The following is a 20,868-nucleotide window of genomic DNA, read 5'->3' as shown; positions in this document are numbered from 1 at the left end:
ATCGCATTCTATCAAAATTGTATAAATATGTGTCGAATCTAATGTATGTAGTTGTTCTCTTAACTTATATACAGCTATTTATTAAACTACTTTTTCTTCATTTTGAATTAGTTATTTTGGTATTGCTTTTCTTAATTTTAAGAATCAGATATCCAATTTGGTTACTTTTTTAGTTTTAAACTCATAATTTTCATTATCAATAATGTATCATTTACATAAATGATATTGCTGTCCATACAGTCTTGGAAAAATAGTTGTTTTTCGAAAATTTTCTCAAATGATTTCAAAGAATTAAATCTCGACGGATAAGTTGGATATTGAGTTTTAATATTGTAATATAATAACCATACTTTCATCAATATGTTATTATGTTACAAAAAATATAGTCCCCTATGAAAAAGGATCCGTGGGACGAAACTTCACTGTCAAATGCTGGCCATTATAATATTCCTTACTCAAATTATAACAAATTAAGGAATAGTTCACAAGTATGCAGCATGCACATTTTTTTTTAGATTTCTACCAGAAATTATTCCGTTAATTAAGTACTTTTTACATTGCAAAAAAATCTTAATTGTTAAATAAGCCAGTTTCAAATTTACATAGATGCTTTATAAATGGATAATTATGGATAAGTTCCATTGTACTTCATTCTCGACGTTCTATACTATATACATATAAGTTATACTGTTGTCAGGTCATTAAAGATTGCATATTTTGGCGTTAATATTGATTCACTTTTATGGTCTTTGCATCAGAACTAAGCACATTTATTTAAAAACCAGTTGTTGGCATGACACTGATTATGTTCTTCTTCTCATATATGTTATGATGGTATGATACTGAACCCCTAACGGGGAGGATTGTGCCTAATATTCATATGATGAAGACATAATCTTTTAATCAGTTTAATTGAAGTCTGGAGCTGGTATGTCAGTTAACTGCTAGAAGTCTGTTGTTATTTGTGTATTATTGTCATTTTATTTATTTTCTTTGGTTACATCTTCTGACATCAGACTCTGAATTCTCTTGAACTGAATTTTTGTGTGCGGATTTTTATGCGTTTACTTTTCTACATTGGCCAGAGGTATAGGGGAGGGTTGGGATCTCATAAACATGTTTAACCCCGCCGCATTTTTTCGCCTGTCCAAATCCAAGAGCCTCTGGATTTTATTAGTCTTGCATTATTTAAATTTAGTTTCTTGTGTACAATTTGGAGTTTAGTGTGGCGTTCATTATCACTGAACTAGTATATATATTTGTTGAGGGGCCAGCTGAAGGACGCCTTCGGGTGCATCAAAATCTAAACAAATATAAGTAAAAAAAATTAGAAAATTTCGACCCAGTGTTGTATCGACATTCTCAAATACTTTAGTAGCCCGTTGAAATTTTATATATATCTATGAATTACAGAAGTTTGCATTATATCAAAGTCACCCTATTTTGTAATTGCTTTTTTGCTCACCTAGCCCAAAGGGCCAATTGAGGTTTTCTCATCACTTGGCGTCCTGCGTCTGTCGTCGTTCGTCGTCGTCTGTCATCGTCGTCCGTCGTCGTTAACTTTAAAAAAAAAAACTTCTCTGAAACTAATGGGCCAAACTTAAGCAAACTTGGCCACAATCATCATCTAGTTTAAAAAATGTGTCCCGGCCAACCAACCAAGATGGCCGCCATGGCTAAAAATAGAACATAAGAGGTAAAATGTAGATTTTGGCACATAACTCTGAAACCAAAGCATTGAGAGCAAATCTGACAAGGGAAAAATTGTTTATCAAGTCAAGATTTAACTGCCCTGCTATTTTCAGATGAATCGGATAACCGATTGTTGGAATGCTGCCCTTAAATTGGTAATTTTAAGGAAATTTTACCGTTTTCGGTTATTATCTTGTATTCTATTATAGATAGAGATAAACTGTAAACGGCAATAATGTTCACCAACGTAAGATCTACAAATAGGTCAACATGACCAACATTTATTTGTTAATTTTTTGTAAATTTTTACAAAATATTTTCTTCTATAACTAATGGGCCAAGCTTATTATAGATAGAGAAAATTGTAAGCAGCAAGAATATTGAGTAAAGTAAGATCTACAAAGACATTACCATCACCAAAACACAATTTTGTTATGAATCCATCTGTCCTTTGTTTAATATGCACATAGACCAAGGTGAGCGACACAGGCTCTTAAGAGCCTCTAGTTATTCTAAACATGGCCAGTAACACCATATAGTATATCTAAACTATCAATTAAATCATTATAAGTCTAAATAGAATTATTCAGAAATAATTCATCTGATCTCGTTCATCCGTGAAACGAAATCGGAAAGACATCTAACATAACATTATTGACAAAATACACATATCAGCAAGCAAGAATTTTAAAATAACAACACATTCAATAATATTACAATGTACAATATAAAATATGGATACAATGTAGGAGTAAAGTCACCATTTGTGTCTAAGATAACGAAAAGAAGATATAACTCATCTATCCATCACAAAAAGAAATGCAGTTTTGTTTTCATTTGCTATCAGCAGATAATTTCTTCCCTTATCAAACTTTACCGTCGAGGGCTTTTAAGTTCGCTATGTACTCAGTTTGACCAACAGGGTCTAATAAAATGCTGTTATCCTTAATTATCAGGAAGTATATCACATCCCCTTACTTCTGTTGAATCAATATCAAACGAGCGGATCAATTTTAATTTGATATCATAAATGGATTTAGGATTAATTCCTATAATCTGAGCTTGTTTATCCTTCTGTCTAATGTAAGTAATACTAGTAGAAATTTTCTTCTCAGTTATAGTCCCAAACGTTTGTATGCGTTTTGTTTTATCATTGAGCGACTCGTTTATGGAACAGGAAAGAAAAATTTTGTCCAAGCTTTCCTTCTCAATAACAGATTGCAAACTGGATTCTAATTTTACGATATCAGAAGAAATATGATGAAGACCAAGATATGTCTGAAGATCTGACGCATGCTTCTTCATTTCTTGAAGTTGTTGCTGATATTTGAAACGTTCGGTTTTCTTTTCATCTAAAATTTGTAATGTATGTCTCATGCTTCTGGTAGACTGGTCTTCTATCTTTGTTATCTCATTTCAAAAGCTCTCTTCCAATTTGTTAAGGTGATCATTGATTTCCTGTCGATCTCGACTTATGTTTGCTAAAATGGCTTTCTTTTGTTCTTCAAATTCTTCTATATTCTGTTTAACTTCTGCTTCCATTTTATCTATATTTTCATCAATATCTACTTAATACTGTTCTGTATCTTTCCATGTATCTGATGTTTTTATTTCTTTCGTTTTTTACTAAGTGGAATTGTATCTTTATATTCACTATGTTCCTCTACACAGAAGAGACACAGAGCTATGTCGTGTGTCTGGCAATACATCTGGTACTTAGCATTGTGCGTACTGCAATGGTTACTGTAAACAGTAACTGACTGATACAACGACTGGTAATCATAAATTCCAATCGTCTCATGGTTTTGTGTCCCCCCTGGATAAACTATGATACTCCTAACACTCGTCACACAATGCTTGGTCACATTCGGAACACCATGATGTCGACAGTTTTGTAAGGTGACGTAGATCACATATACTGCAGATCCTTGGATTTTCTGCCATCACTGTCTAGTCCTATAGGATATGATTCAGCATGTTTCCGTTACAATTAACTGTCAAGACCTAAGGGGGAAAACCAGAATTTATCCCGAACACAGATAGAATTTAACGATTTTTCCGAAAGTATAATAATTTTAAGTTAAATTTTAACATTAAAGTTTGCGTTAAAAAAAGATACATAAGCTTTTCAAATTTATTTCCGCCAAAATTGTCCAATTAAACTAACAATCCAGTTATAATCAAAACTCATCGAAGTAATCTACCATTTTGTTCCTTTATGCGAGAGGACGAATGTTTACATTGTGTCATTGTGCTATGATATGGCAAAATGTTAAAAACAATTTACTCGGGCATACAACATAAAATTGACATGGCAGTAGAGTATAATCAACTACAAACGGTACTACATGATAGTACTAAGTATGAATCGATGTTATGGCGTGCATGACCAAAGTCCTATCAAGTACGAAACTATCGGATTTGTGCCAATTAATTTATCATATTCACATCTAAAAATAACAATGTGTTACGGACGAACGAGAAGACTATCACATGGACGGAAGAAAACTAAGTCTCTTCGCCGTGGTTTGGTGGATTACAAACAGAAAACATCTTGTTAGATTAAAAATGATGAATTGTTACACAGTCAGGTAGATCTTTTACCAATAAAATGGATGGTTCGAACGAAATTGAAAATCGTCGGCGATAAAACAAAGGATATACAAGTTCCTTATTCATGGGAAGTTGAAAAGACACATCAGGACGATAGTCTTTATTACAATTTTTTAATTTCCCAATGCAATATTTGAAAACAGACCAAGTTTACACATGTTTTGTATTACATTTCATGTACCCTCTGCATTACACCCTCTTGAAAAAGCAAATCAATACAAAATAAACTCATCATATATACCAGGACTAAATTTTTTTATTTGCGCCAGAAGGCGTGTTTCGTTTAGAAAATAGGATCGAAAGATACCAGAGAGACAGTGAAACTCATAAATCGTAAATAAGATGACAACGTTATGGCTACAACATACTCATCAGTGAGGCTCGAATAACATCAATGTTAAGAAAGGCCAAATAAAGTACGAAGTAAGATAGTGATGAGGACACAAATGCCTTAAAAAATTCCAAAATACAGCTAATTTATGTAATCTATTCCAGAGGAAGAAAACGAGAAGATTTTAATTTTGAAATTTTGAAATTTCCCCAACCTAAGTATCAATAACCCATACCAACTTCACCTGTTTGTTGGATATACACTTCCTAAACTATGCTGTATTAAAGATATTGCAGCTGATGCAAAGACTTTGCAAAACGTCATCAGTGTCTGAGATGAACGTCTAGTTCTCTTTTTTTTTAAAGTTCAGCGCAAGATAGTCTTTATTTTTCTGTGTTGTGTTTTGTGTACTACTGTTTTTATCCCTTTGTATTTTTCTAGTTATTAGCCATGACGTCATCAGTTTCTTTTCGATTGATGATTTTGATGTCCCTCTGGTATCTTTCGCCCCAAATTTAAGTTAAATTTGATTCATTTATAAGTTGGATTTGGCAACGAACTAACTATAATTTCTTTCGGCACATTGTGTCTCTTCTGTCATTTTTTGTGTCGATTTGATAAGTAGAGAACTTAAATATGTTTAGAAATCGAAAATATAATAAAACCGTTGAAAAAATGACATAAAAGGTAACCAATGTCGGGAAAGTAATCAGAACTTTGTGTGATGAATATATAATTAACAGCAGATTTAAAGAACAGCAATATCCGTAGTTTTACAGAATTTCAAAAACTCTTTAGTGTACAATAGTTTGTGTTTGACGAAAGCAACATTGTTCTGTGTGCGCTTTTCTTTCTTTCTAGTCGTAGTCTGAATCAATGGCAACATCAATTCTCTTTGATTAAGATTATCCTAGACTGTAAGACAAAAATGAAATATGTACAATAAGACGTTTCTAAATCATATTAACATATACTATTAAATGATTGAAACAAGCAATATTGCCTGTAATATAGTTTAATCAAGATAGGCTAACAAAAACACATAAAATAGTGAAAATCAAACAATTAAGGTCTGGAATGAAATGCGAATACAGAGCATATTCACGGTCATATTGATGTTTTTACATGAGTAATGGCGATGAAAGTGATTCATCTGTATATTTTAAAAAGAAATGCAGTTTTGCCTTCATTTGCAATCAACATTTCATTTCTATCCTTATCAAATGTTAACGCGCTTGGTGTATTCAGTTCACTATGTCCCGATAGAAGTGTTCTAGACTGTTGACCATCAGGAGAAAGTACGATAACACTATTGTGGTGACGACTGACAATGTAAATGTTCCCTTCATTATCAACAGTAAGACCACCGGGATAGACTAATATACTTTCGTTTTCAAATGTCCAATTTGACTTTCCATTGAAATCACAGCAAGTTACGGTGATTTCGTTTTTTTGTGTATAATATAGTTTGTCATTGAATGATGACACATATGACAACTTTGACAAATCGCATTTTACAATGTGTTTCACACTGGAATACTTTGGATCTACCGCAAAGATTCCTTTGCCTTCGACGCAGTAAAATAACAATCCCTCACTATATGTAATACCATAACATCGAAACTCTGTAGGCATGTTCTGCTTAACGGTTTTACTTTCTATGTCGATAATGTGTATTCCCCTATTCAAATAACCTGACGTTACAGCTAACGCGTTATCATCCATACACGCAATATCAAATGCCTGAATTTGAAGGGACAATTTAAATAGTTGCTTTCCATCTCGATCAGTGATAACTATTTCCTTATTCCTACTATTATAGTTGCTAAAAACCATTTTTTTATCTGGAAAAATATCACATCCTTTGATATTGACTGAGTCAATATCAAACTTTCGAAGCAATTTCGTTTTGATATCATCAATAGATTTAGAATTAATTCCTATAATCTGAGCTTGTTTATCTTTCTGTCTGATGTAAGTAATACTAGTAGAGATTTTCTTCTCAGCTATAGTTCCAAAGGTTTGTATGCGTTTTGTTATATCATTGAGCGACTCGTTTATGGAACAGGTAAGAGAAATTTTGTCCAAGCTTCCCTTCTCAATAACAGATTGCAAACTGGATTCTAATTTTACGATATCAGAAGAAATCTGATGAAGACCAAGAAATGTCTGAAGATCTGACGCATGCTTCTTCATTTCTTGAAGTTGTTGTTGATATTTTAAACGGTCGGTTTTCGTTTCATCCAACATTTGTAATGTATCTTTCATGTTTCTAGTAGACTGGTCTTCTATCTTGGTTACTTCATTTCGAAAACTGTCCTCCAATTTGTCAAGGTGGTCATTGACTTCCTTTCGAACTCGACTTATATTCTCTAAAATTGATCCCTTTTGCTCCCTAAAATCTTCTATATTATTTTTAACTTCTGTTTCAATTTTATCTCTATTCTCATCAATGTCTATTAAACTTTGTTCTGTATCGTTCCATGTATCTGATGTTTTAATGTCTTTTGTCTTTTTACTCAACGGGATTGTGTCTTTACATTCCTTATGTTCCTCTACACAGAAGATACAAATAGGTATGTCGTGGGTTTGACAATACATCTGATACTTATCATTGTGCGTACTACAGTGGTTACTGTACACGTTTACTGACAATGACTGGTAATCATCTATTCCAATCGTCTCATGCTTTTGAGTGGCCCTGGATAAACTGTGATATTCCTTACACTCGTTACAAAATGACTGGTCACATTCAGAACACCATGTTGTCGAAGGTGACGTAAGGTGACATAGATCACATATACTGCATAGTTTTGGATTGTTTTCCATCTTTGTTCAGAAATAAACAGGTATGCATTCACAATTAATTCACTCCTATTAATCAGCACGAATATAATTCAATTTTCTGTCCAGTCCATTGAAGAACAAAAATAATCAGCATGTATTCACTTTGCATGTTCACAATTTGAATATTGAGATGAAAGTATGATGAATCTTAAGTTTAAGGGTCTTTGGCTACAAAATAAAAAAATGAATTATGAACTTTTTTTTGTTCAAACATAAGTGAGGGTGAAACAGTGAAATTATAATTAGCTTGTCAGTCGGGTTAAATCTTATAAAAACAAGCTAAGAAACATCGCTGATAGATATTTCGACCTCATTGAATCCATATGCATATGAACTTCAATTCAAGCCTTTATTTAGAGATTGGTTACGCAAGTATAAATGTTTATCTTTTAAGAAAACTCATGTCAACAGTGAAAGTGAAACAAAGATGATGTGTTTCGTTGATATCTGTGATCCCCCAAAAGCATGCGTATATAGTTAAAAACGATGATTGTGTTATGTTTTTAAACTAGACGAAATAGTTATCTATTTATAGTTATGTTTATGTTATATCGGGTCATGTGACCATAGGCAGTCTTCGTAGGCCTAGATAGTTTATTAGATGACGTCTTTACTAAAATAAACACAACATTCGGATATTTTTTTATCGATTTGCATTGTTAATTGTTTATTTCACATTAGTCATTTCGATATACGTTTTAGTACATTATAAATCAAATATGAGAATTTGAGTCGAATCGGTGAACACGAATTTGACAGCTAATGCTCCTTTAAATTTTGTGTAAATATAACTATTATTCATGGATTTGTTGAAATATGCATAGTAAATAGCTGTCGTCAGTCACTTTGACCTGAATTATTGTCAGGAACTTGTAAACATCAAAATAAGTTTGAGTCACTGTATGTTACAAGATGGTTTTTAACAACATATTAAACGGGCAAATTCTCATGTTAGATTGATAACATTATGAGACATTTATCCAAATTATGAAAAGTCCAAAATAAACAATTTACAGGGCATTTGGTCAATAATATGTAGCTTCATTTCGTGGGTATTTTAGTCCCGAAAACAAGCGACTTTCATATGACATGATATAACTCGAAACATACACATGAATGTAAAAAGATATATGGACCTCGTGCAAATTGATTTTTCTACGTATTAAAACTCATCATATCTATCAGGATGAATTTTGTATTTATGACAGACGTGCGTTTCGTTTATAAAAAACTCATTTGTGACACTCGAATCCAAATAAGTTTTGAAAAAAGGCAAAATAAAGTACGAAGTTGAAGAGCATTGAGGACCAAAATTCCTAAAAGTTTTGCCAAATACAGCTTAGGATATCTATTCCTAAGGTAGAAAGGCCTTAGTATTTCAAAAATTCAAACGTTTTGTAAACAGTTAATTTCGGAACACCTGATTTCACTCCCGGTTTTAAGTGGAGTTCGTGTTGTTTCATATTAATTATTTATAACTGTTGATGTAAATGTCCTTTGTTGTTTTTAGTCTTTATTTACTCCTTGGTTTTGATTGTTATTGTCTTATGAATATGACCATATCAATGATAATGCATGTCCGCGTGCTGACTACTAGACTGGTATGTTTGATTTCGGTTTGAAGATTGAAAAAAAAAAAAAATCAATTTTACTTGTAAAATAATATTGGTTTTTTTTTTGTGCGGATCGAATCAGTCAAACAAACGTTTTACCTTTGTTTCGCTTTCAATGTTGACATTAATTTCTTTTAATAGACTATAAGCATAATCCATCTTCAGTTAAGGGTTGAAATTAAAGTTCACAGTCAATTAAAGTGGATAATTTATCAGGAATGTTTCTTAGCTTAATTTGACAAAATTGAACCATATTATATTGTTTCATTATTTCACTTTCATTAATGATTGAACAAAAAAATCATAATTTTTGTTTTATGTATCCCGTAGCTAGTGGCTTTTTAGTGACACACATTGTTGTCATTAAAATGAAATTTGATGCGACTGTCATATAAGTGAGAGGTTTAATTAGCTTTAATACCAGGTTTAATGCACACTTTTCTACATAAGAAAATGCCTGTACCAAGTCATGAATATAACAGTTTTATCCATTCGTTTGATGTGTTTGAGCTTTTGATTCTCTCATTTGATTCACAAATTTCCGGTTTGAAGTTCCTTGGAGAATTTAGTGATTTTACTTTTAAGATAGTTCTACAGTAAATACTTTATGATATCCACCACCAGTCTTAAAGTATTATTTTTTCCAAAACTACTCAATGGATATTTATAATCTTGAACTCATATTTCTTAATCTATAGATAACTTTATTTTTGTAATGATTAATCTCAAGATAAAGCTCATCAATTGCCGAAAAAGTTGTCTTCCAATTTGGATGAAAATGGCACATTCAGGTCAAATGGTATGAAAAACTTATCAAAGAGCTGAAAGCTAGGAAGAAAAATGACGCCACTGTCTCTAATATTTGGATATTTTTTATGCAAGTCTTGGTTTTCACATACCGTAATTAGTTTAACAATGCAACATGTCTCGTAAGCATATAATTGATATTCGTATGTGTGTGGGTGTGAGGTGAGGATGACAACTGGCTGTTTAAATAAATATCATAGGAAGGTTTGTATATTTCTCACTCGTACATAGTCCGAACCCCCTTCTCCCACAAAATTTTAGGTAAATAATCTTTTTGTTACTGTTATCAAAGGTCTAATGAAACTCAGGTAATTATTAAGAATTCTAGTCAAACCGGCACCTGGTTAAAGTGGCACCTGGACAAATCGGCACCCGGTATAGTAAAATCGGCACCTGGTTAAATCAACACCTGATATAGTCAATTCGTCACCCATGTTAAATATATATTTTTAACAGTATATTAAGCAAAAAGAGTAAAATAAGTAAGGGGTTGCCAGAATTTTTTTCAGTATTTAAGCAAAAAGAGTTAAATACCTAAGAAGGGATTGTCCAAAAATATTAACTTTCACAATTTTGGGGGTTCATGTACATTTTGTATATATTTATTTTTCTCAACTAAATGTGTATTTTTAATCATATATATGAGGTTTGGGATATTTTTTATGCATTTTTTTGTCATAAGAAACGAGTGACCGGTGAAAACTAATGTTCTTCCAATTCTTGAACCAATGCATACAAACATCATAAACTTATTCTTCTGTGCACGCATTTATCATTTTTTTTCGTGTAAATTTCGTATAATCGTAAAATTTTTTCAATCGGTCAGTGTTGTGAAAATATGGCAGGTAATTAAAGTTCGTGTTTTAAGGCCGAAGTTTAACGATTGTCACCTGTTTGTCAACAATCGACAAACAAGCATGGAAATTGAGCACGTGTTTAACATGTAAATTCAGATAATAGTTTATTTTTTAGGACATCCATGCGTATTGTGATCACCGAATTTTTACGAGATGGGTCACACTGAGGTCACTTTGCATACGGAAAATATGTCGGGGGAATTGCTTCCTGGAAGGAAACAATTAAAATAAAATAAACTTCTTCTAAATATGAATAAATTAATATTTTTCTTCAGAAAAAAGTATAAATTCTTCAGAAAAAAGTATATGTACATAGGTTTTATAATGAAAAATATCCATTGAGTTATAAAAAAAGCGTGCATTATTTTATTTTTTTTTTATTTGAGGTTTCTTATGACTTTAACCAGTTGAGCATTTTACAGGATTGTTGGTTTAATGCTGTTTAAACTTTCCTGAAAATAAAACACCTTAAATTTGCTAATTATTTGGCATGAAAGTTTGATTTATTGAAAGGGATTCATAGTTCATGCAGTTTTCCATTTTATTTTTCAAACTGTCTCATTGTTAAAACAACGGCTTGGGTAAGGGCTTCGTTGTTAACCTTTGTACACAACAACATATTAACTATGTACTTGGTAAAAGTTATTTATCAATTGAATAGAAAATATTATAACAAATATTATTGGATGCCGAATTGACTTCAAATAGGTGCCGATTTGACTAGATGCCGATTTAACCAGGTGTCGACTTGACTTGTACATTTCAAATCCTCTGCGGTCGTTTGCGGTATTTTCTTGAGAAAACCTGTTTTCCATCATCAAACAGAAGTAGAAACTGTTTGAAAATGATTCTAGAAGGCTTTATGATTGTTAAAATAAGTAAATTCACTTGCGATGTTTAAACAGGAAGTTAAAAAGCACGTGTAAAAGAAGAAATTAACCGGTGAGATCTCGAAATCCGTACATGACATATATCACTATAATACGACTTTGAAAGTAAAACAGTTCCATCCTTTTGTAAAACAGTCTTTAATATACCTATCACCTTAATGTTTGAAGGGTCTAACGCTTATACAAACCATATAAGTCGGTATGAAACACCAAAACGGAATGAACAATAACCGATTACGTTTTGTAGTTTACTAATTTTAAGCTGGTTACAGTTGTCTTTTTTAGGTGGCACGGTAGTATTTCCTGGCCCATAAGGGATAATGATAGCCTTTTTAGAATTTTCATCACTTTCTAACACTGCAAAAAATTCTACATTCACAGTTAACTGAAGTACTTTCATTTTACTATTCAGAAATGAATTTGAATATGTATCATGACCGTTTACTTTTTTTGCTATTTTTAAAAACCTAAGGCCACTAGTACTTTCAGGTCTTTTACGGTGCAGTGAATACAAAATTTAAAAAAATTCTCAAAAATTCGTTTTCATCTGCATGTAAAATTATTTTATATTTTTCTACACCTGATTCATCCCTCAGTTTGGGAAAGTATGTTCAGTTGATACTGTATTTTTTGTCCAATCACAATGTTTAGATACATTTACCTAAGTAGGGTACACAAAAGAGCAACCTAAATTCTGGAATGCAAATACTACCGTGCCACCTTTACTATGTTTGTATCGTTTCAATCTAGCAGATACCAGTTTATTTCAATGCATTGAAAAGAAACGAGAAATTTGTAATGAAAGGTTTAGTTTTTATATTTATCAGTTTTAATTTTATATTAAATAGAAATAACTTATTAATATGGATGAGTAAAAATGATGAGAGCGCCCTCTACAATATCAATAACAAAGATGGCGGAACGTAAACAAACCACCTCCCCGCGAAATTGAACTTGTTCTCTTATTTCTTGCTTATTGTACTCTATAGTCCCCCTCTCAAGTCTTTCTATGAACAGGTCAACATTTTTGTTGTAAATATAATAAAGTATGTAAACTGGTTCCCGTCCGACTACAACACTTTGTTCGAGTGTAGCGGAATACAAGCAGATACCAGTTAGTTTGTAAAATAGTAAATATGAAACCAAGTGCGGAAGGCGGAGACAATAATCGACTTCCTGTTGGTCTGGTCAATGGTATTGGAACAATGCCGCTGACGCGTCATTTTCCAATAAACCGGGTTTCAGATTTTTTATATATGCCTCCAGTAAGAAGATATATTGATTTAACTGCTGGGTACCAAACCTCATTTCATTTTATACCTTTTTTTTTGGAGACCTATAAATTCATTTAAAAACAAATTATACAAAAACTGGGACACAGTATTGTAGAAAATACTCCCTTTAATCACATGTATTAGTCAACCTATAAAGTTTCTATTTCATTTTTTTCCAAACAATTCTCACGAATAATTGTTCTGAGAAATTACATAAAAACAGAATTTCCCACTTTTGAACCCGTAAATTTTGCATTAGGTGTGCACTTTCCGACACTAACTTGGCTTTTGGTGGGAGTTTGACCAATATCTGTGATGTAGTAATTAAATATAGACAAAGCTTTATAGACCAATAACAGGATTGACCAGCTACATTTAATTAATATTTAACATCATTATTTTCACTATAAAGAATAATTTTCAATTGTATTTTAAAAAGAAATATACTAAGACTGAAATTAGCTGGAACATCAAAACTGCATCAAAAGGCATGTTCATCAAAAGATCAAGAGCAATCCCTTCTTGAAAATAGACTGTCCTACATGATTTTCTAGTTTTATAGAATTGAAATATTTCACATCAACTTAAGCATGTTAAGATTGGTTAAAATACCTAAAACTGTATTTAAAATTAGAAGACCAAAGAGAAGAAATTTAAACAGGCAGTCAGAGGCTTTCAAAGATACTTTCACATATATTTTCCATAGTTTTCTTTTTTTCATTTTTGGTAAATTTTTTCCATTTAAATTTTTCCATTTGGATTTTTTTCTTTATTTGTTTATATATTTTCTTTTTCCTTTTCTCTGTTTACTTCCATGTTATATAAATTACTTCTGTTGCAGTCCACAACACTTATCTTGTGGATATAGGGATTAACAGCTAGACACTGGTATCAACATATGATTGACATTTTAATCCCTCCGAAATGCCTATATATATATAGATTAATTACCATGCACGGTGCTTTTACTTACATAAGTTCATTATAAATTTAATCCCTGTTGTGATATGACTTTGGGATTTTTACAAACGGTGCAGAATGATACTTGCTTCAAAATTATATTATCAAAAAAATTATCTCCAAAAATTATTGTTAGACTGTACATAGTGCTACCTTAAGATTGATTTTTTTTAATAAAAATCCCAAGATAATATAAACTAATCGTGGTTGTCTTACTTAATTTGTTCTTTATTTTGTTATTTGTCAAGCTTTGGAATTTATTAAATTATGAACACTTGCTATAATGCTAAAAGTTGAATTTAATGTAAAACAATCTAACATACTACTTTCTTACCATCACCTACAGTAACTATGCCAATAGGCACAAGATTAACTTTTAATTTATTTATATACAATATATGCAAGCAACATGAATAGCTGGTATGCGTTTCGCGATTGAGGAAACCTATAAACAGAGATGCCGATACAATATGCATATTTTCAGCCCGTAGATGTACTATATAGATGAACAATGTGGTAAATACCTGAAAACAAGGACGAGGGCATATCAGTCATTACAGGTGTACTGCAGTCAATATACGGGTGTACTTCATATCAACAAGGAAGTAAATTATCACGTGACTTAAAGGTCCACCTTACCCTTGCTTATATGCATATTATACAAACCAAACACTGAACGAAATAGCGATTTTTGTGTGTAGAACGAATAAACAATCAGATCTTCCTTAAATTACGATGTTGGTTTTCTAGACATATAAATAGGTAGCATTATTCACACACATCTATTAATTGGTATTTGCCTAGGCTTCGTCCAATCAGTATGTTTTCGATGCAACTTAAGATTAACAGGAGGTCAACTAAGCGTAATTCAACAATACCCCTTTTCTGGCGAATTATATTTGCATATACTTAGTTTTGTGATATGGTTGTTTGATCAAACTTTCAATATCGAAAAAGACATCATACAATAAATGGTGGGTATAAATCAACTATGGTAATATAAAAAGCAGAAACCCAACCATACTGCTTTTTTTTTCTTCTTTTCTTCATGAATATTCTGAAATGCTAATGCTACGTCTTGCACTTACATCAACCTGGATAAAATAAGTAAAACGCAACGTCGTAACTCCCGCGGTATTTTCAGAATCATCCAATCGCGTAGCTGTATTTAAAATTCCGCGAAATATAATGACGCTTGCGGTCAAATAGTTTTATCGAGGTGCAATAGTTAGAAATTTTTGACCGGTCCAATAGTTCAACGTATGCAATTTGAAAAAAATATTCAAACTATTCTGTATTTATTTTATATAAAAAATGATAACTGAGGTATAATAAAGTACGACTGTCATACAAGTGAGAGGTTTAGCTAGCTATAAAATCAGGTTCAATCCACATAAGAAAATGCCCATACCAAGTAAGGAATATGACAATTGTTATCCATTTGTTTGATGTGTTTGTACGCTTGATTTTGCCATTTTATTAAGGACTTTCCGATTTTAATTTTCCTCGGACTACAATTTTGTAATTTTACTTTTTTAACAGCACCTACTCCAGATAGTTCTTGGTTGCCAGAAAAGAACAATCCGTAAATGCGACTATTGTTGAGCCTGAAATCGTTTTCAATTTCAAGTCAAGGACAACTTGTTTGTTTTTGGAAGTCGTGTACATGTCCTGTTCCATTTTAAGCATCACAAACGGACAACAGTAACTTGGTGCTCTCAACAAAATTTGATATATATATATATATATATATATATATATATATATATAACAAGTCAAAAAGGGTACAACATCACCATTAAATAACTATAAAATACACAAATATTAGATATTTCGGATAACAGATATCCTTCTTCGGTAAATATATATATATATTTTTAAATTTGCAAACTACATTTCACATCAAATAATAACAGTTCGTTAAAATATTGTCACTAGCGCTTTCATGCCTTCTGGCAATCTTCAGGCGACGTTTTAACAATGTCCTTGACGACACTGTCGTTGGTAACGTTTATTACGTTACAATAACGATAAGGGGAGATAAATCAAACGTGTTTACGTAGATCCGTTTAATTTTGGCTGAAAGTCCTTTATAAAGTGTGCTTCCTTTGCCAGTCTTTTATATTTGTTCGATTCGTTCATTTTATAGAACGGATATACGGTAAATTTTCCACTACTGCACGTTTCGAAATGTTCGCTCACATCTTGCATTCGTGTGGATGGATCTCGTATCTGTTGTCTGTGAACACGAACTCTTTGACAAATTGAGTTACCAGTCTGTCCGATGTACCATTCCTTGCAAGTGCTGCATAAAATACAGTAAATAAGGTTTACCGTTTTGCAATTCATGTCTGCATTTGGAACAATGGTTTGGCCGTTTTTCAATGTTATTTGCGGGCCGGTTGCCATGTATTCACGAAGACCACATCTAGGGTCATTACATTTTGAAACGTTGTATTGTATTCCATTTGGGTCATAAAACTTAGCCCTTGTTAAAATCTTTTTAAGATTTAAAGGCTGTCTTTTACTTTTCAGGAATTTTTCTGTAGGGAAAAGCTTTTTTAATTTTTTCGTTTTTTGTAAGACTGGCAAATTTGCTTTTATGACGTTGAATATGTCAGGATTGTACGGGTTATGAGTGCTAACAAACGGGATAAGTTCTGTATTACTCTCTTTACGTGCTGTGGACCTGAGTTCCGTCATTGGTATAGCTTTTGCCTTTTCTATTCCCTTTTCTATTAGTGGGTTTGGATAGTTTTGTTCTTTCAAAAACACCTTTAGTTCATTCAAACGTAATTCCTTCGTGAAATCATCACTCACAATTGTACATACACGTCGTGCTAGACAAAACGGGATGTTTCTTTTCGTATGTGAAGGATGGCATGAATGAAAATTCAGGTATTGGTGGGTGTCCGTCTTCTTATAATATATATCTGTGGTTAAGGTTGTTCCATTCTTTAATATTAAAATATCTAGAAATGGCAGTCTTTGTTCGCTAGATTCGATGGTAAATTTAATCGAAGGATGTAATGTGTTTATCAGACTATGAAACTTCTCTAAATTGTGACTTTTGTTTAAAATGATAAAACAGTCGTCTAAGAATCGCTTCCATTCCGATTTTACGTACACTTTAAAAGCTGTATCAAATTCACTTTCAACTTGTTGATACATTTTATCCTCCAGAAATCCCATCACGAGAGTTGCGTATGTGGGAGCAACTTTTGTTCCCATAGCTGTACCAGAGATCTGTAGATAATATTTTCCATCAAAGAAAAAGGTGTTATTATCTACACTGGTGGTAAGCGAATGGTCGTAACTAAAAGTTACGACCATCCGGAGATGGGAGACAACTCTAGGGATAAGTTTTTCTTTTCCGATTTTCGTGCACTAAAAGGTTCATTTGAACCAAACCGCTTGTCTCGTACATACTATTCGGCAGTCCGGTGATATTAAAACCAAATTTGATGCATTAAAACATTCCAATTTTCGTAAAATAGTCATTCAAAAATTCAAGCATGATGGTCGTAACTTTAAATGTGTGATGGTCGTAACTTCAACTATAGTATTTTGGATGATGGTCGTAACCGACACAAGATGGTCGTAACTTTGAAAGATGACCGTAACTCGAGTATTTAGACAAACTTGTATTAATGTATTTTAATTGTTAAGGTAATAGACTCAGATGTAATATATGATTTGCTACAAACAATACTATTTGTAACTCTGGTAATGATATGCAGAAATCAAGCTAGAGAATTATTAAACATACACATTTCTGATGGATTTCAAACGCTCATCTTATAGGAGCAACAGTGAAAACTAATAAATAAAAATAAATAAATAAATAAATAATCTTTATTTCAAGAGGATGATCCCATTAGTTAAAACTAACCTTCCTGAGAGTCCTCAAAATAATAATAACATAGTTATAAGTACACACAGTATTATAAAGTTATACTATACACAATATACAATTATAATGGAAATAATAATGAAAAGGCATATTAATTTGCACAATTGATGAAAAATTTGTAACATTTTGTTTTAAAAGATACAAGTGTATCACTCATTTTGATTTCATTTGGTAAACTGTTCCATATTTGAGAACCTGAATATGTAAATGTTTTCTTTAAAAAAATTGTTTTTGGTTTTGGAAGATTTAATAGTTTTTTATCAGCTGAACGTAAGTTATAGTTTTGATTATCAGTAAAATGACAATTTTCTTCTAAATAGTTAGGAACCATACCATTAATTGATTTAAATACAAGTATTGCCTTTTGGTATTGAATTCGTTTTTCCACATTTAACCAGTGTCAACTATTAAACAATAAACTGGATGATGTCATTATGTCAGCTTCTACTATAACCCTAGCAGATTTCTTTAATAATTTATTAAGTTTATCTATTCCACTCTCACAACAACTTCCCCATATATTGCAACAATAATCAAATAATGGCAGAATATAAGCATTAAAATAGATAATACGTATATGCATAGGTAAATATTTTCTTATCTTTTGTAATAAGTTGATTCTATTTGATATAGTAATTGACATTTTATCTTTTTGCTGACTCCAATTAAAGTTTTTGTCAATATATAAACCAAGTAATTTTTCACAAGCTACATTTTCTTTTTGTTCATTTGAAATATTGACATCAAAACTGTTTCCAGTTAAACAAAGCCATTGTTTTGAACCAATAATCATTGATTTACTCTTTTTTGGCATTTAATTTCATACAATTTTGCGAGCACCAGTTTTCAATTACATGAATATTATTTTGAAGGTTAGAAGCTAACTGAATTACATCATTACCTTTACAATGTAATGTAGAATCTGTTCTATATTAAGTGGTAAATCATTGATATATAAAATAAATAACATAGGGCCCAGGATAGAACCTTGTGATACACCAGTTTTTCTGCATTTAGTATTAGACATGACGTTATTGACCTTAACTTGTTGGCTTCGTTCAAACAAGTATGACTTAAACCAGTCAAGTGTTCTATTAGAAACATTATAATATTCAAGTTTTTTCAATAAAATTATATGATTAACCAGATCAAAAGCTTTCTTTAAATCTAAAAATATAACTCCATTTATCTCTCCATTATCTTTTTTTGCTAACCATTCATCTACTAATTTAGTATGTGCAGTAGTATACGAATGTTTAGTTCTGAAACCTGACTGTGTAGTATTAAGAAGGTCATTACTATTTAAAAATATATACAAACTATTAGCTATATGTCGTTCTATGATTTTAGATAGACAAGCCAAAACTGCTATTGGTCTATAATTATCAGGATTACAGGCCTTGCCACTTTTGAAAATTGGGCATACTCTTGCAGTTTTAAAAATACTTGGAAATTTACCATAATTGATGTTTAGATATATGTCAAAGCTGGTAAAATGACATTGCTGCACATACTCAAAATAATTGGTCCGACATCATTTAAACCAGTTGCTTTCGACTTGTCAAGTTTTTTTAAATACATATTTACATCTAAAATGCTCATTTCTGGTATAATGAATTTTTCACTACCCCTTTGTAACTTTGATTTTACAAATTTATTAAGTGCATCAATTTAATCAACTCGCATTAAGCCAAAAAGTATGTTAGGGTTGAGAATTGATATATTTTTTACTGTACGTTAAGGCATTAAATTATTAAATGCACGTGTATTCCCTTATATTTGTTTTTAGTATTTTTTATTTACGACTTTTTTTTATCTGCAATCATGTCAAAAGATGAAATTATTAGACGTACAGTCTGAACAATCATCTTTAAATCATTTATTGCAGCTCTTATGTCTTAGAGTTTTTGAGTCTTTGTTTACTCCTTGACTTTTTTAAAATTGTTATTGTCTATAAACTATTGGCCTTCAAATATTCGTCTTTTGGTCGTTCATGAGGAAATAGAATCCACAAATGCACTTCTGAGTCAGGGTTGAGTTCAATATCGTAGCTGCTACGTAGTGCTACGTAGATCTTGACGATTGAACATGCAGCTATAGACTAGTTGTTACATAGATATTGATAGCAGCTACGTAGCCGCTACGATATTGAACTCAACCCAGGATTTTATTACGTGTTGTCGTTATTTTTTATCGATTACATAACGATTATATATTGCTGTATAGTATTGATATTAGTTCTAAGTATTGGTACGGAATGAAAACTGAATCCATGGTGTCGCAATGATCATTGTGTTAACTTCGAAAGTAGGAAAAGTGTTGATATATATTTTACACTGCTACATGCACTGAATTTAAGAGTAAAATAAAATACTTGTTTGTAGCCAGGATAATGTTACAAAGACTTAGGTCAAACTAGATGTACTGCGGCAATTATTACATACAAATCCCGGTATGCAGGTTGAAAATCATATGTAAGTTATATGTTTACATTGTATGAATTGCTACAAGCTACTCATGGACTTCGCACCTGATTATCAGCTTGATTTCACCAAACAACAATATGACGTCTAAGCATCCAGGCTAAAAATAAAGCGTATGTTCTTTTTAAAACTCAGGTACGGACCTGCGAATTCGCGGGTATGCTCTAGTCTCGATAACGACCTTCATAACCTATCAATATGTTAAGCTTATTTTGACTCCTTATTAATACTCTTTCGACTTAATGTATCATTCTTCAAAAGTACATCCTCAAAAGTTTATGTTTGCAATAGATGCGAATTCCAATCGGGAAAAAAATTAGGATACTGCTATTTCATGTGATGTCCAATTTGTTAATTTGTTTCTTAAACTCATTTATTTTGTAATTAAAACAATTACATGTATTTGATACATTTTGTGCTTTTTATTTCTAACAAAGAATGATCATAACCAGAGCTGTGTTTCTTGTTTTAAAATGATTTCTCCACTTTTGAGAAATTTACATTGTTAATGAATTTAACCGCTTACATTAATTCAACTATTTGCCTCTTTATTAATTTTATACATTATATTTTAAGAATATATTACTG

Source organism: Mytilus galloprovincialis, chromosome 13 (genome assembly GCF_965363235.1).
Source record: "Mytilus galloprovincialis chromosome 13, xbMytGall1.hap1.1, whole genome shotgun sequence".
NCBI lineage: Eukaryota > Metazoa > Mollusca > Bivalvia > Mytilida > Mytilidae > Mytilus > Mytilus galloprovincialis.
The sequence above is the reverse complement of the archived record's forward strand: the minus strand, read 5'-3'. Positions refer to the sequence as shown.